The sequence below is a fragment of the Helianthus annuus genome, chromosome 13 (assembly GCF_002127325.2).
Source record: "Helianthus annuus cultivar XRQ/B chromosome 13, HanXRQr2.0-SUNRISE, whole genome shotgun sequence".
NCBI classification, from domain to species: Eukaryota; Viridiplantae; Streptophyta; class Magnoliopsida; order Asterales; family Asteraceae; genus Helianthus; species Helianthus annuus.
The window spans coordinates 150790127-150815510 of record NC_035445.2 but is presented as its reverse complement, the minus strand read 5'-3'; the positions used below and the strand labels follow the sequence as shown (position 1 = coordinate 150815510).

The 25384-nt window shown below is 39.5% G+C and overlaps 1 long non-coding RNA gene and 1 pseudogene across 3 annotated transcripts; one reads left to right on the top strand and one right to left on the bottom strand.

Annotated features, from left to right (window-relative positions):
- Window positions 1-3942: 3942 nt before the first annotated feature.
- Window positions 3943-6216, top strand: LOC110899721. Of its 3 annotated transcripts, none has more exons than XR_004876353.1 (4): window positions 3943-4432; window positions 4514-5349; window positions 5839-5909; window positions 6097-6216. It is a non-coding gene; the product is annotated as an uncharacterized LOC110899721 (long non-coding RNA). The 3 variants fall into 3 exon arrangements; XR_002570487.2 differs by lacking the exon at window positions 6097-6216 and having other exon boundaries at window positions 4514-4688; window positions 5302-5349; window positions 5839-5978; XR_002570486.2 differs by lacking the exon at window positions 6097-6216 and having other exon boundaries at window positions 5839-5978.
- Window positions 6217-9518: 3302 nt separating this feature from the next.
- Window positions 9519-20466, bottom strand: LOC110903412 (annotated as a pseudogene).
- Between the last annotated feature and the right edge of the window lie 4918 nt (window positions 20467-25384).

The window sequence follows — 25384 nt, the reverse complement described above, 5'->3', positions numbered from 1 at the left end:
TCATTTCTGTTTTTCCTTCAGAAGGGGGTAGCGGCGCAGCTTGTTGCCCATCTATCTACCATTAGTCTGTAGTCGTCTCTGTTTTATTGAAAATTAAACATTACATTTCCCTTCTTAAAATTTTTAAATGCCTAATTGGCTTCATCTTTATCTTTATCCATATGTGCGTGTGCTCATGAACAGTTGACGGTCGACCAGATGGTAAGATGTTATCTCAACTTAAAATCGCTAGTCAGACTTGAATGAAAAACCATGCATGTGGATTTGGTTACAAACTTACAACTTATAACAAATCAATTGTCATCAATCAAATTTATCTCCACTTTCTTTAACTCTCCCGTACAATAAATGATCGCTGTTTACTTCATCGCAATAATTGAGGTTTCCTTTTCTTCTACTTTTTAAGGAAAGCAGATGTAGGACTGAGGAGATATTACACCATCCAGTTATATCCCATCTTAACAACTCTCATAATATATAGCTGGTTACACAAAACCAACCATCTTTCATAATCTCACTCGTTTTGTGGCTTTTCGGTCTCAAATGTCTTAGGCATTTTCAAGAATCTGAGTCTTAATTAATACTCCATTGAAATGATTACACAGAAAGTTGACAACCTTCGTGTCCCGAAAGAGGAATGATATCTTATACCTACCACTAATTGAGATTTAGAAATCTTTCGCTCACTTAAACCACACAACGTGCATCCATTGCCCCACATTTCATGCTTGTTCTTTCATATTATATTTTGTATTAGCAAAAACTATTTCGGGTACAAGTTCGATCATGTGATGAAATGATGATCTTCGGTGTATTTATGGGCTAACATGATTATTAACCGAAAACTAGATGTAGAGATTGAGTGTCGTGTTGGTCAACATTATCTTGTCTAACCTTAAAAAAACTTATGTTATTCTTGTGCCATCTCTAAAATAACCGTTCTCAGTGGAGATATTCTTTAAACTAGATTTGTCGTGTTACTTTCGTATTTTTTGCTCGTCATTATGCTCCAACCTTTTACGATGTCCTACGAAATAATGAAAAATTGGAACAATTCTGTTTTTGGGATGTTCTGACTCATTCATACTTGTGTTCTTATTTTTGGTGTCACTGATCTTGTCCTCAAGATTAGCTTATTTTGACATTTTAAAAGTAGTCAAACGCTGTCTTGAAACCGAGTATCTAATCAAATGTTGCAATTTCATGATACAAAGGGACTACAATACCCTTTATACCTTGTAAGTTTTAATCCAGTGTAGCTAAAATTGTATGCCATTTCATTAAGACAAAATGCAAATTTAAATCACTCAAGTTCACCTTGGTTGCCCCCTTTTGCAAATTAAGCATACCTGAATTTATTGTGACAGCAAGTTATAGATGCTAGGTAGGAAACTTTACACTTATGTGTATGTGCCTTAATTCTTTAGATTATATACAAATATTATGGTTGATGTGTTGTATTTTAAATTTTATAAAACTGGGCAGTAAGTTTCATTATGTTTTTGATTTCTTATCTATAATTTTGTATCAAATATTTCATATTTCATATTTCATATTTGATGGAACAAATGAATTTACACATGTAAAAAGCATATAGTGAATGATGAGCCTCCACGTGACGTCGGTTTGTTACCGCCATGACAAGTTTGATCTAAAGTCAAGTAGTCCATAACCAGGGGGGCACTAATGATCAACTTGTTCCACAAAAAAAAATCTTTTTATTATTTTAAAAGGACATGGGATAATTTAAAAAGTTAGTTAGGTATGTGAATGTGACCCCCTCTCATCTTTGATCTCCAAGTTACACACATGCATATAGGGACCAGAATGAAACATTATTTGATGGGGTGTGGGGAATAGAGAAAAGGATCTTCTACCCCATTACACACACAAACACACATACACATATACACACAACTTCATATGTTGCACAACAATACTAAAGTGATTGAATCTAAAACTAGCATTTCCTGTACTTTAGAAAAAAAGTTCATGGTGATCTAAATAGGATAAATGTGACTGATGAGTTTCATGAATCCGATATGACATTCGTGAATTACACGTTGCCTTTTCTTTCTGTATATCAATGGTATATGATGGTATTCATTTACCCTCTTTTGTGATATCGTTATCAAAACTTTTAGTGAATACAGTAACTGACTGTGTGTGGTTGGTCCAATAATTTGGCAGGAATTTTATAAGTGTACTTTGAGGATATGGATGTGCTTAATGCATCCCAACTTGTACTTTTTCACACCCATGCATATGCAGGTAGGCTGGAAAAGACCTGACTCCTAAGGAAAAAATACAGGTACTATTAGATATACGATGGGCAAGGGCATACCCATGATTTATTTTAGATGTGTGTGTGTGTGAGGGGGGGGGGGTACTTTGAAGGTTATTAAATAGCTTCTGTCATGGCATGTGATTTTGGAAATATGGAAATGTCGATTCATAGATGACTAAACTCACTGAAATGTACGTACTTTTGAAAACATATGGATGAGGTTTGATAGCGAATATAGAGCATGAACACTCACAAACATTAAATGTCTTTTTTCAGTTTTAGGCCATTACTTTCCATGTGTCTTGTGACTTATCACATCACACTTCTATATTCCTCCTAAGACTAAGTGATATGGTTTAATGCCTCCTTGCCACATCAGTCTTTTGGGCATGAAACACCACTCAAGTAGGGTGTGATTGGGTTTTTCGTGGAGCAAGCAACTGGCAAAGGAAGGGCCAAGAAAGGGGGGCCGCCCTCGGTTCGGATTGCAGGCTGCAACTCGCAAGAGCTCATTATATTGATCAGGGGTTGAGAACAGGAATGGATTTTGTGACATTTCTAATTTTGGGATCAATGATTGGATCATGCATCTAGCAATTTATCCATTTTACAAATGATAGACATTGTTGAGAAAAAGATGGCCCTTTCTTTTTCTTAAGAAAGTCCCCGTTTGAGTTATTTCAACTCCACACTTCCTTTCCTTTGAATCAAAATTAAAACATTAATCGTGGGGCGTGAGTTTGCACACAAACCATTTTTAACTAATTTTTCACCCAATCACAGTTAACCACATCACACTCATCTCTTTTATTTTTTCTTTGTTTAAATTGATTTTTTTTGGATAAACTGTGAAGAATCAGAATGATGCATCTTCGAGCAACCCAAGTTCAATGCATTGGAACTTTTAGGAAGCACAGCAGCCATTTGCTGAGAGACAAGGGATAGATGCCGAAGAGTCAAGAAAGGAGCTTTAACGCGTCGTTCACGTAAAACGCGTTCGACATAATTAGTGATTTGGTTATAACTGGTGAAACCATCACACAACTTGGAGAAAAAAAGTTAGTGAAAACCCTCTTGCCTACATGGCAGTTACTTTTTCACTTTTTAATGAAACCATTGCACATGGTCTAACTTTTTGAAACTCCGTTGAATCTCTTAGAAGTTAGAACATTACATTCATCATAAATCTAGTGTATCTAAGAGACCAAAGGTGTAGTTTTAACTTTAAACGTTTTCACTTTGACTTTGACATTTGGATATCGGAATTGTTGTAATCAGTTGCTTGGATCAAGCGGATCATTTATGACATGATGAACTAGAACCGTGCAGTACAAATTATTGTTGGTTTGTCAAGAATCAAGATCCGTGCAACAAGCAGTGGCGGATCCAGGGTAAGATTCCACTGGGTTAATTCCTTTTGTTAGTTTTTCACTAATTTTCATTATTTTTTCCCAAATCATACAATGTTTACACTAAATTTTTCCATTTTCTTCGAATCGAATGGGTTCCTGGGAACCCATGAAACCATGCTAAATCCGCCCCGGGCAACAAGGCCCATTTAAGCAAAACTTTTACAAGTGTTTAAGCAATAGCGTCACATTGTGTTTTTGAGGATAAGAGTCATAGAGAGAAGATGTTTATGCCATGACCCATCATCTGACTTGGCATTATCTATAATAACATTTTGGGTAGACTCTTGTGAACAGTATGGTAAATAGACAAATTCAGGACATTATTTACGATAATGCCACAGGCCACGCCACCACCTGCTTATCTCCATCACAGCCTCCCCTCCGTCGGTATCCCAAAGGCAAACCAGATTAAAAATAAGAGATAGAGAAAACGGGAAGATAGAAAGAGAGATGAGAAAGTGAGAAGGGAGGGGCCGGCCACGGTTGTTCCGTGGCGGCACTACGGAGGCAACACCATTGTACATCCGAGCGACGGTGACGATGTTGGACGGTGTAATAGCTCACTGGTCGGCGTCAGAACAGTACCCGAGGCTGCCTCCGGTGATGCGGCTACGGTGCTGGCAAGGTTCTTGCTTACCTCGGTTTTAAGGCGCCGCGCTCTTTCCAAGGCCACCATCAATTCCGGATTTGCGATGTTCATCTAGGATCCCATCTACTATTGCACATTCAAACGGTATCCGTTTCTTTTCCGGTCATCAGGTTTAGGCTTCAATTATGTAAAGACAGATTGCAAATAGTATGATTTTCCGTGCAGGTTAGAGATGTGATAATCCCTAATTTGTTAACTTCAGTCTGCTTTACGATACATATTCTTCAAATTAGTTTTGAATTTTTGATGAAATGGAAGCAGCCGAAGATCTTGATGTAGTTCATGATAAGTATCTTAACTCAATCATTTCTTGTACAACGGTCTCAATCTCTTTATAAAGGTATATTCGTGATGTTCAATTTTATATTTCTTTGCCTTGATAAGTTCTCCTAAGGATTATACTTTTGACCCGTTTAGCTCATAAACGGGGTTGATTTGGGTTGTATTTTGCCTCAAAAGGGTCCAAAGTTGTGAGAAATTATTTAGAATGCTTGAAACCTTATTATCCATTTTGCATCAAATATAAACACTGGATTCTGTTTGTATGAGTATGGTTCTTTAATTCATGATGATATGCAAAAACATGAAGTTTCTTATTCGGTTCGAATTCCAGTTCAATTTCGAAAACGTCAACCCGATCAACCTATGCAAATAACCTGATAACCAGCCCGATGAACACCCCTGGGACCCATTTAAAATAAATCAAAACTCAAATCATTCTCTTTATGAGCAAATGGGTCGAACCATATATTTTCATTTAATTTAAAGGTTGGGTGAGCAAACTATTTCCAGAAAAACAAGCACGGATTCAATCTCAACTAGGGAGAAATATGCAGATAATCACAATTCATTTTAGCTGTTGTAACTCAATTTCAAAAGTGCTTTTAGGAATTATCATTAATGCTTCACAGTTGTTTAAACCTATTCACTTTTTATTCTCCTGGCGCGACTAGAATCTAGCGAATCACCGGAGGTTTTTGAGACTTGAAGTTAAATCAAAGGTAGAGTTACCCTTTATGTTTTTTATTTATTTTGGTAAATGGATTGTGTTGTTGAATGTTGACCAGACTACTTGATGCGACACAGTTTTCTTGCTTGCGTTTTGAGCTTTTGTTTACGGTTATATGTATAGTTGGGTTAATAAGTTATGATATCATAATAATCACTTACATGTGCATGGACATTACAATATATTGAAAAATCTTTTATTTTTTCTGCACGACAACTAGCTTCATGAGTAATTTTTTTTTTTAAATCTTATAATAAATTTGCAACATTAAAAGTTTTCTTTTAGATGCAATAACTCAAGTTAAATGCTCTTTGCAAGAATTTCATGAAGACATGCAAAAGGGTTTCCACACTTAAACTAGGCAAACTTGGTGCCCCAATTCATATGGCTGAAAAATCTATGTTTACCTTTATAATCATTTAATTAATTAATTAATTAATTTTGATTTTCACGTAATTAATGTGTTTAGTCGTATTTGCAGCTCGCTTAAGAAGCTAGCAGAAAAAAGGATGCTGGAACATAGCAGATGATATGCAACTTCTTGAATATAGGGTAAGTGACTTCAATTAATTAACATTTTTTGAATAAATTAGCATGGAATACAAGCAAGTAAGCAACAAATGCCATATTATAAAGGTAAAAATGGTTATTTTTGGTCCAATCTACGAATCTCAAGAATGATGTATTATGTAAATACAGTTGTAGTGAATATATTTGTTTGTATAATGTTCTTTTTCAGGTCTATTTGACAATCGAAACTGGTTCACTCACAAAGTTGATGTTTTATGTGCGTCACGTTCTACATCACATGTTCACTAACAGAGCCCGCCGCAAAGCGGCGGGGCTTAAACCTAGTTAAGGCTAAAATACGTTACATGGGCCTTACATTTATTTCATCAGTGATTTGGACTTGGGCCGGGAGAGTCTCTTGGCTTAGTGGCAGAGCCCAGAGGTGAACAAAAAAATCTGTTTTATAAGCAAACCGGTAGTTATTAACCATAACTGAACCAGTTCAGGTTAGAAAAAATCGTAGGTTTGAGACCGGTAATGAAAAATTTGTTTTATAATCAAACCGGTATTTTTTGAGTGTGTTTTTTAATCATTTTGCCCACTTACACAAATGTTTTGAGTGTTTTGTTTAACAAAATTTTTGTATTATTTGAGTGTTTTGTTTAACAATATTATTATTTCTAAAAATTAAAAGATAAAGAAAATAGAAGTGGAGTTTGGGAAAATTACCAAAATGTCTCTTGACCAAGTGCATTTGCAAAATTGTCACCTTCCTGCGTCCTTGAAAGGTCCTCGTAGCATCGGAAGCGTGCGCCTTTCGCGTTTAAGTGTCCGCTTGTCACATTGAAGCGTCCGTTCCATTTCAAGCGACACGTGTTGATGCGTCCGTTCCGTTACGAAATTGCGTCAGTCACCGACGCATGAGAACCATAATTTTTTTAATGCGTCCATGTGTACGTTTCCGAGGCCTGGCCGACGTTTCCGAGGCTTGACCCCGACGCCCCCCCGATGCTTGACCGACGCTTCCCGACGCTTCGGTAAAAAAAAAAATGAAAACTCAAAAGTCGTTTAACTTTTACCGTTGCACACCTTTACCCCACTATATAACCCGTTCACTTATCACTTACCAAAACACCCGCCATTTTCAAAAAGATTTGCAAACAAAAATCAGCCATTTCACTAGAAAATCCGACGCCGTCAACGACGACAATGGCCACCTCCTGGACTGACGTTGAAGACATTGCTCTGTGCGAAGCATGGGAGCAGGCAATGATCGATCCTCCACCTCGAGGACAGGGTGGGCTCTGGGTCCGTGTTCAACAAAATTTCGCCCAACTACGTGGTCCGGAACACAACCAGACCGTTGACGCACTATCCTCCAGGTTCCGTGTGCTGCGGTTGGAGTGTGAGAGATTTGATCGATATTTCAAGAAAGTGGAGACGGAAATGCCGGACCTTGGTGAGGACGATCAGAAGGAGGTCGCCCTCATCAACTACCGCCATGAGGAGAGACATGATTTCAAACATGTCTCGGAGTGGGAAGCTATTAGGATATGGTTTTAGATAAATATATTTTATGTGTTGTTTGTTTTTTTTTGTTTTTTATTATGTTATGTTTTTAATGTTTAATATAAAAAAAAGTTTTAACTAAAAAATAACATGTTTTATATCGTTTAAAATTTGCTCCGTTAACATACATATAGTTTAATTTTTATAAAGAGCATGCACATGATCCCATGTTAGAAAAATGTTTATAAGTTATATATATATATATATATATATATATATATAGAGTTAAATGCCATTTTAGTCCCTGTGGTTTGGGTCATTTTGACAGTTTAGTCAAAAGGTTTCATTTTTAACCTGTGGGTCCAAAAAGGTTTCACAGTTGCCATTTTAGTCCACTAGGTTAACCTCATCCATTTTTTCTGTTAACGAGAAGGCCAATTTGGTCATTTTGTATGTAATTCTGTTAACTAAAAGGGCAATTCAGCCATATAAAATGACCGAATTGGCCTTCTCGTTAACAGAAAAACGAATGAAGTTAACCCAGTGGACTAAAATGGCAACTGTGAAACCTTTTTGGATCCACAGGTTAAAAATGAAACCTTTGGACTAAACTGACAAAATGGCCCAAACCACAGGGACTAAAATGGCATTTAACTCATATATATATATATATATATATAGAGTAAGGTTAACATACAAAAAGCCTTATCATACATCACGTAGGAGACAATGGTAACCGTTGGATCAGGGGTATAATCACGCATGGGACCACATAATCACGCATGGGACCACATAATCACGCATGGGACTATAATCACGCACGTTCTATGATAATAACGCACGTTGTATTTTTTGTTATGCATGTTAATGTAGGTTAAGCCTTGAAGTACATTATACTTTCTCTCTCTCTCTCTCTCTCTATATATATATATATAGGGAGCCGCTAGAATGAGAACCACCTCGAGTTGTAAGAACCGCGAGAACTACACTCCACGGAGCGACGTTCGCCATGATTTTTTTTACAAGTAGATGTGTATATTATAAACACAGCCGTAAAAAATCATGGCGAACGGCGCTCCGTGGGGTGTAGTTTTTTACACCACAAGTTTGGTGGAAAAAAAAAGAAAAAAGAAAAAAAAATTAAAAACACCAAACTTGTGGTGTAAAAAACTACACCCCAAGGAGCGCCGTTCGCCATGATTTTTTACGGCTGTGTTTATAATACACACATCTACTTGTAAAAAAAAATCATGGCGAACGGCGCTCCGTGGGGTATAGTTCTCGCGGTTCTTACAACTCGGGGTGGTTCTCATTCTAGCAGCCCCCTATATATATATATATATATATATATATATATATATAAATTGGACAAAGATACGGAACGAACCTGCGTCGTTGGCCGACGCTTAAGAAGCTTCGCGGACGCATTGCATCGGACACGTGTCGCTTGAAAGGAATCGGACGCTTCAAGTGAAAGGCGGACGCTTCAACGTGAAAGGCGGACGCTTCAACATCGGACACGTGTCGCTTGAAAGGAAACGGACGCTTCAACGTGAAAGGCGGACGCTTCAACATCGGACACGTGTCGCTTGAAAGGAAACGGACGCTTCAACGTGAAAGGCGGACGCTTCCGAGGCAGGGAGGACCTTCCAAGGACGCAGGAAGGTGACAATTTTGCAAATGCACTTGGTCAAGAGACATTTTGGTAATTTTCCCATGTTTTAATGTTGCACCCGGAAGCGAAAACAGTCAACGGTTTCTCACCAAAGAGAAAGGTTCTGTTCTGTCATCCTTCACATGAGCTCATGGTGCTTCCACGCACCATGAACACCGTCATCCTCAAACTTGAAAGTATGCGCATAAATTATACAAGAGATGATTAAATTCTCAACCCTCGCAACGATCCGGATGAAGTTCATGTTTAAGGTTGATTAGGGCCTACAATAAATGAGAAAAACTGTATAACCAACAACTTATTTTATCTCATTAATGAGTTTAATAGTTAAACTCGACCCAATTTATGAAGTAAAAAAACAAGCGTTATTAATGATGGACAAGTCCAACAAACATAAACAAGCATGATAGAGAACATAATTCAAATAAAACTAGAAAAATGTGGGATCCAGACTTTGGTGTTTCCCCTCACACAAACTTGACAGAGAATGGGGTTATCACCGTGTTTTTAATAGAACTCCAACTAATATACCCTTCCCCGTATGGAGCTTTCACCTCCGCTTCTTGGTCACGTATAAACATCACTGTATAATTCAACTTTTGATTCACTTCGCTGAATTGGAGCTCTGCATGGTGAACTAATAAATCTAGACCGATCGGTAAAGCAACATACGTTACGATGTAAGTTGAATTTGCTTCACCAACATTAGTCACTGTCCTTGTGAAAATTTTAATTTCACCATGTGCTAAAGTAACCGCGTATGAAGGATAGTTAAGTTGTGCTTCTGGTATAACTTCCGTGCACGTCACCTCTTGTAGGAGACCGTTCACAAAATAAATAAAATAACAAATTTTATTAATAAACATTCTGATTACAATACATAAAGAAGAACAAAAGTAAACTGAAAGAAATTACAATACAAGAAATTTAAATTAAACTAAGAACAGATTACAAGGAAAAATAAAGAATAAAACGAAAACCAATGGTGACTGAGGCACGTGAAGATCACGCTTCCCTTAAAACAGATTTCGGGCCACCCAGGTGAACCCGTCTGTTTCCCAGGGTACAACAGCCTAAGCAGATTGTACTGCCGGGATTAGCCTAGCACCTGAAAAAAATACCTGAAACAAGAGTTCTCAGGGATTCGAAGTTAGGAAATTCTCTGTGTGTGCTATGAACCATACGAATGTGTAATTTTCAGTGTGTCTTAGACAAAGCACACAACTTGTATATATTCCTATTTAGAATTCTAACTGAAATTTTATATTGAATACAAAATTCAATAACGAATTCAATGACAATGATGGTCATATTGAATACTGAATTCAATAAAAATTAAGTCTCATATTCAATGAGAACTTAATTCACCTTAGCCAGTAGGAATCTAAACAGTCACCAGACCACTTGCTCAAGCCACAAGAACCAAGATGCATCTAAAAAAGCGGCGATGCGAGCGTGCGAAGTGCAAAGTGCGCCATCAAAGCGCCACATTGCGCCCATCGCCCTCGTCCCGGTCTCGTGCCCGTGCCCGGGCGCGGGCGCGGGTCGGGTGCTTCGCACCCTCCTGGCTACCACTGGGTGTGAGTTGTCATACAAGAATACATTCGTGTAGAGAATTCTAATTATAAATCCACAAAAGATTTATCTCTCCACCTATGTGGGACAAGCTCAATTTCCCACATGTTTATGGTTACAACACACAAACTTAATGCACAAGATCTCTCATTCATCTTGGCTTAATTATTAAATAATCATTATATTATCTCATAATATAATATTATTTATAAAATTCCCAACAATCCCCCACATGAATGGAGATCGTCCCATACACTCAAGTGTCATGATAAAATTTCAGCGGTTAAGTAATGCAGGATAGGTAGGTTTCCCTTTGAACCCTCCTTTGTGACATATACTTAGTCTCCTAGCGGTTAGTAGACGCGATGTCCTTGAACCAACCCCTTTTTACGTAGACGTTATTACACATCACACATTACTCTTCCTGGTCTGGCTAACCCCTCATAGTTGTGTCCGTTATGGTCATGGAACACCATCCTGGTTCTGCGAGAGCTCTAGGAATTGTGCCCCCAATTCCATTCGAAGCGACCCCACTTCTCTCTAACATAGGTGATTTACAAATCATTAAAAGCCATATGCTTAACCTTTCTTGATATCACTGAATTTAAGTAGGAATGGACTAGGAAGTTTGTAACTCCCTTTGTATGTTGAGGTACTCCCCCACAGTGACCTCAGTTCGTACAGTTAGGTGGTCCTATTGAACCTAGATCATGGGATCTCCAATCTTCTAGGATAGGTTTTCCGTTGTACAAACTTACTCCAAGGGCTTTAAACCCATTCCCATCGACGACTTATGTACTACCTCTCTGCTTAAGCCTTTTGTAAGCGGATCCGCAATGTTATCCTTTGACCTCACATAGTCAATCGTGATAACTCCAGTTGAGAGTAGTTGTCGTATCGTGTTATGCCGATGTCGCATGTGCCTTGATCTGCCATTATACATTGCACTTTGAGCTCTACCAATAGCTGATTGGCAATCATAATGTATGCAAATAGCAGTCAAAGGCTTAGGCCATCTTGGAACATATTCCAAGAATTGATGCAACCATTCTGCCTCTTCTCCAGCTTTATCTAACGCGATAAACTCAGATTCCATCGTGGATCTAGCTATAAGAGTTTGTTTGGACGACTTCCAAGATATAGCCGCTCCTCCAAGGGTAAACACATAACCACTTGTAGATCTAGAATCTTTCGTATCAGATATCCAGTTGGCATCACTGAATCCTTCCACAACAGCTGGATTTTGGCCATAATGCAGTCCATAATTTCTCGTGTATCTCAAATACCTTAACAATCTTGTCATACCCTTCTAGTGATCTGAACTAGGATTACTAGTATATCTACTTAGCCTACTCACAGCATATGCTAAGTCTGGTCGAGTACATGACATGAGATACATAAGACTGCCATTGATCCTTGAGTATTCCAATTGAGCAACACTCTCGCCTCTATTTTTTGACAAATGTTGAGAGGTATCAATTGGAGTTTGAGCTACACTCGTGTCCCCAGGATTGAACTTCTCAAGAATCTTATCCACATAATGAGATTGACTTAGCACCAAACCAGTTTGGGTTCTAATGATCTTTACTCCAAGAATCACATCAGCTAGACCCATATCTTTCATGTCAAATCTCGCTTTCAACATGTCTTTAGTAGATCTGATCATCTTATCATCACGCCCAATGATGAGCATATCATCTACATAAAGGCATAAGATCACATAACCCTTAGAAGTGTCTTTCACATAGACACATTTATCGCATTCATTTATTTTGAAACCACTGTTAAGCATAACTTGGTCAAACTTTTGATGCCATTGTTTTGGAGCTTGCTTCAAGCCATATAATGACTTGATGAGTTTACACACTTTACCCTCTTAGCCAGGAGCAGAAAAACCCTCTGGTTGCTCCATGTAAATCTCTTCCTCTAATTCCCCATTGAGAAATGCAGTTTTTACATCCATTTGATGTATTTCCAAATTTCTCAAAGCCGCAATTGTAAGCACCAATCTAATTGAGGTTATTCTGGTCACAGGCGAGTATGTGTCAAAATAGTCAAGACCTTCCTTTTGTCTAAACCCTTTGATCACAAGCCTTGCCTTGTACTTGTCGACAGAGCCATCAGCTTTCATCTTTTTCTTGAATATCCATCGATATCCAAGTGGCTTGCACCCTGGTGGAAGATCTACTAGCTCCCAAGTATGATTCTGCAAGATAGAATCAATTTCACTCTTGATGGCTTCTTTCCATTGAGGTCCATCTGAAGAGGTAACTGCTTCTCGATAGGTTTGAGGCTCACTCTCAACTATGAATGTAAGAAAGTCAGGCCCAAAGGATTTCTCAGTCCTTTGCCTTTTACTTCTTCTTGGCTCACCCTCTTCAACCTCTAATTGTTCTTGAGTTTCCTCTCGAACAGTCTCATCAACCATTGTTGATGAACTTGCATGATTGGTTGTTGAAGAACTCGCATGAGTTTTTACTAACATTGGAAACTCTTCTTCAAAGTAAGTCACATTTCCTGGCCTTGTCTCTATGATAGAGTCCTTGTGCACATCAGGATTCTTGGATTCATATACAAGAAAACGATGTGAGCTACCGTTTTTGGCATATCCAATGAAAATACAATCAACAGTTTTTGGCCCTATTCTAAGTGCCTTAGGGGGTGTAACAATCACCTTGGCCAGGCACCCCCACACTTTCAAGTATTTATAGGATGATTTATATCCCCACCACAATTCATGAGGTGTTATGTCCTTATTTTTGAAAGGTATTTTATTTAACAAAAAATTAGCCGACAAAATGGCCTCCCCCCACATGTCCTGGCTCATCCCAGAACTTATCAACATGGCATTCATCATTTCTTTTAGTGTACGATTCTTTCGCTCCGCGATGCCATTTGATTGGGGTGTATAAGGAGGGGTACACTCGTGTATTATGCCACTTTTTGCACATAATTCCCCAAATGGTGAAACATATTCACCTCCTCTATCACTTCTCACACGTTTTATTTTCTTGTTGAGTTGATTCTCAACTTCAGCTTTATACAAGATAAACTTATCAATTGCTTCATCCTTACTCTTAAGTAAGTAAACATAACAATATCTTGTATTGTCATCAATAAAGGTAATAAAATATTTATTACCACCTCTGGTAGGAATTGATTTTAAGTCACACACATCAGTGTGAATCAGATCAAGGGGTTCAGTTATTCTTTCAACTGATTTGAAGGATGATCTTGTTTGTTTGGCTTCAACACATGTTTTACATTTTGTTTTAGAGTCAATGGCAAAAGTTGGTATGTAATCTAATTTAATTAAACGACGCATCGAATTAAAATTTACATGACCAAGACGTCCATGCCAAACATTAGGAGACTCAACCAAGTAAGCAGAAGTACTAGCACTTTTATTCATGTTTTTCTTAACAACCATTACATTAAGTTTAAACATGCCATTCTGGGCATAGCCCTTTCCAACAAACATACCACGCTTAGTTAAAACAAAATTATCACTTTCAAAAACCAAACGAAAACCATGCTTGTTAAGCATCCAACCCGACACAAGACTCTTGCGCAGGTCTGGAACATAAAGCACATTCTTCAAAGTGAGCTCTTTCCCAGAAGTCCACTTCAAGATCACATCACCTTCTCCCCTTGATATCAGCTGTAGCAGCATTACCCATGTACAACTTTTCTCCCACCACCTCTTTAAATGTATTAAAGAGGGTCCTATCTGGGCACACATGGCGGGTTGCCCCAGTATCAACCCACCATCCTTTTGGCTCGCTACCCACCAAATTTACCTCCTCCGCCATGGCAGTGAGGTCTGAAATCATGGCCACTAATGGCATACCATCATCATCAACCATAAGAGCCGTGTCACGTTTAGGCTCTTTACATTGGTTAGCACGGTGACCAGTTTGTCCACAGTTGTAACACTTCCCTTTAAAGGGACCAGCCTTCTTCTTCACACCACCTTTCTTTGGCCCAAGGTCAACACCTTTGTTCTTCCCTTTTCCATTGAACTTGTGGCCTTTGTTACCCTTGTGACCCCTTGAGGATTGACCATGTTCCACAAGGTTCGCTTTTGCAGAAGCTTCAACTTGACCTCCTTTGTGTGCTATTCTATTGTCTTCTTCAATACGAAGACGAACCACAAGGTCTTCGATAGTCATTTCCTTTCGCTTATGCTTAAGGTAATTCTTGAAGTCCACCCAACTAGGAGGCAATTTTTCAACGATTGCTGCCACTTGGAATGTTTCACTCAGATTCATCCCTTCTGACAGAATATCATTAAGAATAATCTGCAGTTCTTGGACTTGACTCATCACAGTTTTTGAATCAATCATTTTATAGTCCAAAAACCTAGCCACAACATACTTTTTAGTACCCGCATCCTCAGTCTTGTATTTCCCTTCCAATGACTCCCAAAACTCTTTGGCAGTTGGAACCTTGAGATACACGTTATACAAGGCGTCTGATAGGCCATTCAACACATAGTTGCGGCATAGGTACTCAGAGTGTTTCCAAGCATCAATAGCACTCACAGATTGGACATCAGATGTCCCTTCTGCGAGAACAGGAGGAGACTCTGTCAAAAACCTCGCAAGGTTTAGAGTGGTCAGATAGAACGACATCTTTTGTTGCCATCTCTTAAAGTTCAAACCAGTAAACTTCTCTGGTTTTTCAGCATGGTTAGCAACTGCTTGAGCCGCTTGGGTACCAACCAATGGTCCCATGGTAGTGGATGTGGATCCAACGGTGGTTGATGTGGTTGCTGCGACAGTAGCCATTTCTGAAACAAGAGCAGAAAATCAGTCAGCTTAAGGCAGAAACAAATTGGTTTACAGAAAACCAATACCAACTGCAAAAGTTTGATAATAAACAATAACAAACTGTTTATAATTTTTTTTTTAAAACCAAAACAGTGAACGGGTTTAAAAATCTGTTTTAAGCTTGTAGGAGACCGTTCACAAAATAAATAAAATAACAAATTTTATTAATAAACATTCTGATTACAATACATAAAGAAGAACAGAAGTAAACTGAAAGAAATTACAATACAAGAAATTTAAATTAAACTAAGAACAGATTACAAGGAAAAAAAAAAGAATAAAACGAAAACCAATGGTGACTGAGGCACGTGAAGATCACGCTTCCCTTAAAATAGATTTTGGGCCACACAGGTGAACCCGTTTGTTTCCCAGGGTACAACAGCCTAAGCAGATTGTACTGCCGGGATTAGCCTAGCACCTGAAAAAATACCTGACACAAGAGTTCTCAGGGATTCGAAGTTAGGAAATTCTCTGTGTGTGCTATGAACCATATGAATGTGTAATTTTCAGTGTGTCTTAGACAAAGCACACAACTTGTATATATTCCTATTTAGAATTCTAACTGAAATGTTATATTGAATACAAAATTCAATAACGAATTCAATGACAATGATGGTCATATTGAATACTGAATTCAATAAAAATTAAGTCTCATATTCAATGAGAACTTAATTCACCTTAGCCAGTAGGAATCTAAACAGTCACCAGACCACTTGCTCAAGCCACAAAAACCAAGACGCATCTAAAAAATAGCAAAGTGCGCCATCAAAGCGCCACATTGCGCCCATCGCCCTTGTCCCGGTCCCGTGCCCGTGCCCGTGCCCGTGCCCGGGCGCGGGCGCGGGCGCGGGTCGGGTGCTTCGCACCCTCCTGGCTACCACTGGGTGTGAGTTGTCATACAAGAATACATTCGTGTAGAGAATTCTAATTATAAATCCACAAAAGATTTATCTCTCCACCTATGTGGGACAAGCTCAATTTCCCACATGTTTATGGTTACAACACACAAACTTAATGCACAAGATCTCTAATTCATCTTGGCTTAATTATTAAATAATCATTATATTATCTCATAATATAATATTATTTATAAAATTCCCAACAATCCCCCACATGAATGGAGATCGTCCCATACACTCAAGTGTCATGATAAAATTTCAGCGGTTAAGTAATGCAGGATAGGTAGGTTTCCCTTTGAACCCTCCTTTGTGACATATACTTAGTATCCTAGCGGTTAGTAGACGCGATGTCCTTGAACCAACCCCTTTTTATGTAGACGTTATTACACATCACACATTACTCTTCCTGGTCTGGCTAACCCCTCATAGTTGTGTCCGTTATGGTCATGGAACACCATCCTGGTTCTGCGAGAGCTCTAGGAATTGTGCCCCCAATTCCATTCTAGGCGACCCCACTTCTCTCTAACATAGGTGATTTACAAATCATTAAAAGCCATATGCTTAACCTTTCTTGATATCACTGAATTTAAGTAGGAATGGACTAGGAAGTTTGTAACTCCCTTTGTATGTTGAGGTACTCCCCCACAGTGACCTCAGTTCGTACAGTTAGGTGGTCCTATTGAACCTAGATCATGGGATCTCCAATCTTCTAGGATAGGTTTTCCGTTGTACAAACTTACTCCAAGGGCTTTAAACCCATTCCCATTGACGACTTACGTACTACCTCTCTGCTTAAGCCTTTTGTAAGCGGATCCGCAATGTTATCCTTTGACCTCACATAGTCAATCGTGATAACTCCAGTTGAGAGTAGTTGTCGTATCGTGTTATGCTGACGTCACATGTGCCTTGATCTGCTATTATACATTGCACTTTGAGCTCTACCAATAGCTGATTGGCAATCACAATGTATGCAAATAGCAGTCAAAGGCTTAGGCCATCTTGGAACATATTCCAAGAATTGACGCAACCATTCTACCTCTTCTCCAGCTTTATCTAACGCGATAAACTCAGATTCCATCGTGGATCTAGCTATAAGAGTTTGTTTGGACGACTTCCAAGATATAGCCGCTCCTCCAAGGGTAAACACATAACCACTTGTAGATCTAGAATCTTTCGTATCAGATATCTAGTTGGCATCACTGAATCCTTCCACAACAGCTGGATTTTGGCCATAATGCAGTCCATAATTTCTCGTGTATCTCAAATACCTTAACAATCTTGTCATACTAGGATTACTAGTATATCTACTTAGCCTACTCACAGCATATGCTAAGTCTGGTCGAGTACATGACATGAGATACATAAGACTGCCAATGATCCTTGAGTATTCCAATTGAGCAACACTCTCGCCTCTATTTTTTGACAAATGTTGAGAGGTATCAACTGGAGTTTGAGCTACACTCGTGTCCCCAGGATTGAACTTCTCAAGAATCTTATCCACATAATGAGATTTACTTAGCACCAAACCAGTTTGGGTTCTAATGATGCTTCGCACCCTCCTGGCTACCACTGGGTGTGAGTTGTCATACAAGAATACATTCGTGTAGAGAATTCTAATTATAAATCCACAAAAGATTTATCTCTCCACCTATGTGGGACAAGCTCAATTTCCCACATGTTTATGGTTCCAACACACAAACTTAATGCACAAGATCTCTCATTCATCTTGGCTTAGTTATTAAATAATCATTATATTATCTCATAATATAATATTATTTATAAAATTCCCAACACCTCTTTCTGCACAATGACTCCAACTTGTTTGCTGGTATATCCAAGACCGCATAAATAAGGTATGTAGTCGTCAGGTTGGATGTCGAAAATCAGTCCTGGATCACTGGCTTTCGATGGGTTGACGTGTCCAGCACCGACTGCAAAGACGTTTGCAGGGAGATCTCTCTCGTCCTTGATGGGCTGGCCACCGAGGTTTAGCTTATCTGCTGTGGTCATGATTGCAGACTTGATGGCTGCTGGAGACCAATCAGGATGTGCACTTTTTAACAGTGCTGATATACCAGAAAGATGTGGGCATGACATTGAAGTCCCAGATATCATGTTAAATGTTGCTTTTGTTTGTGTCGAGTTTTCGACAGATATGGGCTAAGCTGCAAGAATGCTAACTCCAGGACCGACGATATCGGGCTTCAGGATTCCCGGGCTTGCCAAGCTCGGTCCCCGGGACGAGAAAGAAGCCATTGCAGGAGCTGAATCTACGCCAATAACAGTTCCCCGAAATATGATTGTGGCCGCCGGGGATGAGGTTGAATTGATGTATGTTTTGATTGTAACACCAACATAATAAGCAACATGTGATGCAGGAAGAACATGAGCATCGACTTCTGTAGTATCCCCGTCTATCTCTGCGTTTGCGAGAATCATCGCTGCCCCTCCAGCATCTTTTACAGTCTGCCCTTTGGCAATCCTTGCAATGTTACCACCTCTATCACACAACACTACTTTCCCTTTAACATCGATATCATTTAACGATCCAGGAGCGCACCATGCTGCATCTTGACCGCCGTTCAAACCAGGGTACACGAGTGGCATATAGTCTTGAGGAAAATCTTTTGGTTGGAACAAAGATTCGCCATCAAATAAGTCCTTGTTTCCGAGATAAACGGTTGCTCTTATGCTTCTATCGACGGTGCTAGCACCTACAGTGAGAATCCATGGTGCCTCATTTGCCAATGATGCATTCACTGGACCAGCATTCCCTGCTGAACAACTTACAAAGATTCCATTCCGAATAGCACTAAACGCACCAACCGCGATACTATCCTCGTAAAATGGAACTGAAGCTCCACCGAGCGAGAGTGAAAGCACATCCACTCCGTCTTCAATGGCTGCATCCATACCTGCTAAGATGGCACTACCGAAACAACCGATATCATCACAAACTTTATACATGGCCGAGTGAGCAAGCGGCGCCATTCCAGCTGCAGTGCCATTTGCTTGTCCAAACACATTGGCACCAGGGCCGGCCCTATAGGCTTGTCAACCTAGGCACGGGCCTAGGGCCACCAAAAAATAAGGGCCTCCAAGTTTAAAAAAAATTATATATACTATATGTATGTATTAGGCCCAAAGAAATACGTTTATTTCAAAACTAAACTGATTTTTCATTCAAGGAGTCCAAAATAAATATTGTTTAGCAAATAAAGGTCAAGTTTCAAAACCCATTTCGCCTTGATTTCCAACTATTACAACACAATAACCATCAACCAAATCATCAATGTTTAGCGGCTTAAAGCCCCTAAATACAGCCGCAATCATCGTTCCCACTTCCCATTGCAACCTGCTTTAAATTTCTAGGCTAGCAGCTATCACGAAACGAAAAAAGTAAGGGCAATCACCCATTGCGTCGGGATTGGAGGAGAGTTTGTCGGTGAATTAGGGCCCCTACCTCATAATTCGCTTGGGGTCTCCAAAAACCTAGGAACGGCCCTGATTGGCACCATCAACAAAGTTCCCAGCAGCGGTACTAGAAGTGTGGGTCCCGTGTCCCTCTTCATCAACCGGTGAACCGGTACCAGTACTGTTCGTAAAATCTCTCGCTCCGATCAGCTTATTGTTACACCATGAACCATCACATTTGCCTTTCCACTTTGCAGGAGGAGGAGGGACATCTTTATCATCAAAAGAAGGATGTCCGGGTGTAATTCCAGTGTCTAAAACCCCGATTATGATTCCCTTTCCGTAGTTTGATCCATTCCAGACCCCTAAATTCTGATGCAACCCCAAGAACGTTGGAGTATGTGTCGTATGCAGCTTGTACACCCTTTCACGTCTTGCTGACACGAACCCGTCCATATTTTCCATTGCTTTAACTTGATCGGCAGTCAGCTTGGCTGCAAACCCAGTGAACACATTGTGGTATGCATGGATCAAGCTCGGTTTCACATCTGAGTCGGCAGTGCTCGCCTTCAGAAAGGAATTATACCAACCTCGACGGTCTTCGGGCTTATCAAACCTTACGCCATCAGGAGCGTTTAAGTGGACAATGTAGGTTTCTGTTTGGTCGGAATTCGCAGAAGCGATGGCAAAGATGTTGGTGAAAGTAAGAACCAGGATAAGAAAAACCTCAGGTAAAAGATTGGTTCTCTTTATCTCCATGTTTATTGGAGAGTTTGAGCACATATCACATGAGATGTTCGAAGAATCTATATATAGAGAGTGGATTATGGGAAAATATGCTGAGCCGATTTCAATTCTTACATTGTACAAGCGATTACTTCTAAGTAGCATTATTTAAAGTTTAAACTACTGTTGATTATGATATAAACCAAGGAACAGAAGCATTGCCGGCACAAACTGGTGAAGGTATTGCAAAATGTGAACTTCTGTCAAAGAGGATAATCACCCGGCTAATTTCTTAAACCTTTTTTTTAAAAGAAAAAAATAAAAGATTTGTACCAATCCATCTCATTTTTTGTTATGTTGCACATACAAATGAGGCACCAATCCATCTCATTTTTGTTGTGTTGCACATACAAATGAGACATAAAATGAAACGTTAGAAATTTTATTTTTTAACTGCACAAGAATATATCAATCTCTTTATAAGCTCAAATAATGTTTTATTGGCAGGGTCGCAGGGAGATGAAGTCGAAGAATCTTTATAAGCTCAAATAATGTTTTATTGGCAGGGAGATGAAGTCGAAGAATATATATCGACTTTGTGAAGCTCAGATTGACAAAGCCAAGTGACAAGCTTGTTGGGAATCTGGGAGTCGGCTAACCGTACATGATAATGGCTGGAACAATTAACTTAATTGGTTCACAAAGTTAATGATTAAACATTGTTGATTAATTACACAGTAATTATCTAACACACATTTTAACTCAATACGTATGGCATACTAGACGGTTATCCGCCAATTAATTAACAATGTTTAATCATAAACTTGTGGACAAATTTAATTTTTCCAGCCGTACCCATGTACGTAACTGCGGGCAAACATTCACCCCCTGAATTTCTGAGTTGTATACGGGAGGTCTTCAACGAAGTACGCATTGTAAAGGTGACTGGACTTTAGTGTGAAAAATGTATCATGCAACAACTTATTTTAGGGCTAGGAGAAATTATCAAAGTTTCGAAAACTTTGGTTAAGGTAATTACTAGTATATTCGTGACCAGCCTATTCTGTTCATCAAACCAGTAGTCTTATTTGGTTCATTAATCCGACTAGCCAGGATGATCCAACCCTGAGAAAATTGGTAACGGAGCTACATTTCGTATGCAAACTTTAAGAATCATTTAAAAAGTGTCATGAGCCATCCAACCAGTTATAAAGAAATTGTAAATAATAAACTAAATAATATCAATTATATTAAATTCCCATAATTATGCTAAAAACAATTAATTCTTTATTTGGATCTTAATTTTGTTTTCAATGTTCTAATATCATTCACATATGTGCTAAAATCAATTATCTTGACTAATTTTTATATGCTAATATAATTCAAAAGTGCTACTTATGTATTGTTTTAGTGTGTGATAATTTAACTTTTTTAAGTACTACTATCTATTCTCACGGTTTGTAGGATAATTCAATCGCCACGTTAGTACCCCATCTAGGGATGAGCAAATGATACCAAATCCCAAAACTAAACTAGTACCAACACCGAATTTACCGTACCAAAATCACTTTCGGTACTAATTCGGTATCCACCTTTTTCCGTTTTCGGGATCGGTACTTTCGGTTCTCGTTCGGTACCGATCTTTTACCGATTTTAACCTTTAAATTGTCACACCCCAACCGATGGCGGAATCATCGGGGCATGGCACTGAGCGAAACAGATTGTCCAGAAGTTTCCATAACAATTATCATTACTATTCAATTTATATAATACGTCCCATACCGTACCTCAAATAGCAATCAAATTATTACAGATAAGATCCAGGCAAATATTCTGTTCCGACAACTCATATTTAAATATAAATATTGTTTATCTATGTCTAGAGACTCAAGCTGCAAGATCTACAGACAACTATGCTCTAGACTTTTATTCTAGCTTCGCCTGCCTAGCAGATAAGCATCTTAAACACCTGTCACATACGTTAAAATAAAGTCAATACATAAAATGTAAAGGTGATCATACAAGTTTGATAATAGCATAATAGAGTTCGAAATAGTTTACGCAAAATCAGCACGTACACAGAAGAAAACGAAGCATGTTAATTATCGACATGGATCTATCGATACCAACGACTGCGGGTTGACTGCCCGAGGCAGTTCGCAATACACGATAACCACCGTAATCCATGCAAGTAATTGTCCTTAACAACCCCTGTGTGAACGGGTGCTGAGTCCAAACTATAGTACTATCGTCGTTAAGGCAGGTAGACAACATTCCACGCGTAAACATAACAACAAGCATTCATTTAGTCACGTAATACATGCGATAACGGTTAGCGTTTAAAGTAATCGAGTAGTGTGTTCGATTGTGATTTAGAATAAGTAACGTATGTAACACCCAAAAGTGCTAAAGCAAAAAGGGTTCGAGTATACTCACAGCGTTTGATGGATTGAAGGGAGCGCTTGAGAGTAGGGTTAGCCTGAATAGTTCGATAGTATAACGATAAGCAACGCGTAAAACAGAAAGTAAGTGTTGGAGGGTCGGACAGCTGGTCGATCGGACGGTAGTCCGATCGGACGGCTGACCGTTCGGTTGACAGCCCGTTCGGACAGCTGTCCGGTCGGTCGATAGGCCAATCAGATGGCTGTTCGAGTGGATTGTTTCTTCCTTAGAGATGGATGTGTTTGTGTATGATGGTTTGACGTTTGAAGTTTTCGCTGTAGCATTTGAAAGCACTGAAGTATCTTTACCTTTCAGGTCGGTCGATCGGACGGTCGTTCGATCGGCCGGCAGCCCGATCGGTTAGGTACTTCTAGCAGGACAAGTTCTCAACAGGGTGTCACCTGATCGGACGGCTGTTTCGATCGAGTGGCACTCTTAGTGCATTGAACACGTTGAAAATCGACTAAGTGTTGAAGTATAGTATCTCATGATCCGAAGAGTAATCCGATCGGACGGTAGTCCGATCGAACAGCTGTTCGTTCAATACTGGTCCTCAAAATAATTGATTAAGTGTGGGACCTTGTGCTAGCCGATCGGCTGGCCAGTCGATCGGCTGACTGTCCGTTCGGCTGGCTGTCCGTTCGGACAACAGTCCGATCGGTCAGTCATCCTGACCTGATCAACCTGTTCGTCTAACACTTGGCTGTTCTGATTGTTTTGTCATTATATCGAGGTGTTTTGACAACGAGTCGAACCATAGAACCCTCGTTCTAACTTGTTTCTTCTGATCGGACAGGAATCACCCAAATCCGGCCGGGGAACTGTTCGGAACGGAGTTTAACGTTTAACCCGAAATTGGTGAACCTCGTGGATAGAATCCGGATCTTGAGTCATGCAACCACCAGAATGATTAGCAAATCGGCACAAGCTCCGTTTCTATCGGTTTGAAGGCATTGAGTGTAAAAGAGTTGAAAGAAAGTTGGAAAACCATCTTTCAATCCTTTTCACCGTGTAAATGTTTAGATCCATGAAAGATCTTTGTTTGTTTATGTAGAAATCGGCTAGATCCAAGTTATTCTTGGTGGATTGAGGCCAAAACATGAAGTTCTTCAACACCATGATGACATCATCCTAGAACACTTGAATCTTGATGATTTCACGGTTAGAAATCAAGATTTGAAAGATAGAAAGGTGTAGGAGTGCGTGTAGATCAAGAAAGTACAAGATTTAGGATGAAATCTTACCAGAATTGGGAGAAATCTGAGAAAAAGAGGGGAGCACGAGCTGGTCTGATAGAGGTTTCCAAAAGTAGAAAGTTTGTGAGTGACAAGGGGTATTTATAGGATGCCAAATAAGGAAAGTGCTGGCCGATCGGCCAGGCAGTTCGATCGGACAGCCTGTCCGATTGGACAGTAGTCCGATCGGCTGGTTGTTCGATCGGCTGGTAGCCTGACCGTTCAGCTGCACGATTCAAGTGTTCGGTGCGACGATTTTTGATATTTCGATCTCGATTGCGATTGATGAGAATACGATAGTGTTTTCTATTCAAATTACTTTTAATCCCAACCACTATATCTAACATAGAATCATCTATATCTTGCACTGTCTCTTCTCCACCAATTATGATAATTCGATTTCGATTGAGTTCGATTGGGTTTCGATTTCGAGTCGAGTTTCGATTGATTACCACACATAACATAAAGTAGACACGCACAAGTAACACATAAGGCACACACACACGTATATTAACACCAAAATTCGCGTAATTCGAGTCTCGAGTTCGATGATGATTAGATTAGCTCGATTACTGATTAATGGACTTTATCGCATTGTTACTTCCTATCATTCACAGTCGTAAAGCGGTTCGCATCGATAAATAAACTTCGATTAATTCGATTTTACTTTATCACTCCACATAATACAACTAATGTAAACATAAAATAGACTAACTACCGTCAAAGAAGTCAATCTTGACTTTGACTTTCGAAAACACGGGGTGTTACAGCCTCCCCTTGTTTAGGGAATTTCGTCCCGAAATTAGGCTGAAAGCTGCACAACACCGTGAATCACCTTTTGCTACTTTCTCTCTCTAGACTTTCACTTAAACAACTGCGGGTACTTTGCCTTCATGTCGCTCTCGAGTTCCCAAGTGAACTCCGCGCCTCGTTTGCCTTCCCATCGGACTTTCACAATAGGAATGCGCGAGCGTCTGAGTTGCTTGGTTTGGCGATCCATGATTTTGACAGGCTTCTCCACGAAGTGTAGCGTTTCGTTTATTTGAAGGTCGTCGAGAGGTACAATCAGATCATGCTCAGCAAGGCACTTTCGGAGGTTTGACACATGGAAAGTCGGGTGGACGTTACTAAGTTCCTCCGGTAGTTCGAGTCTGTAGGCAACTTTTCCGATCCTTTCCAGAATCTTAAAAGGTCCAACATATTGAGGCGC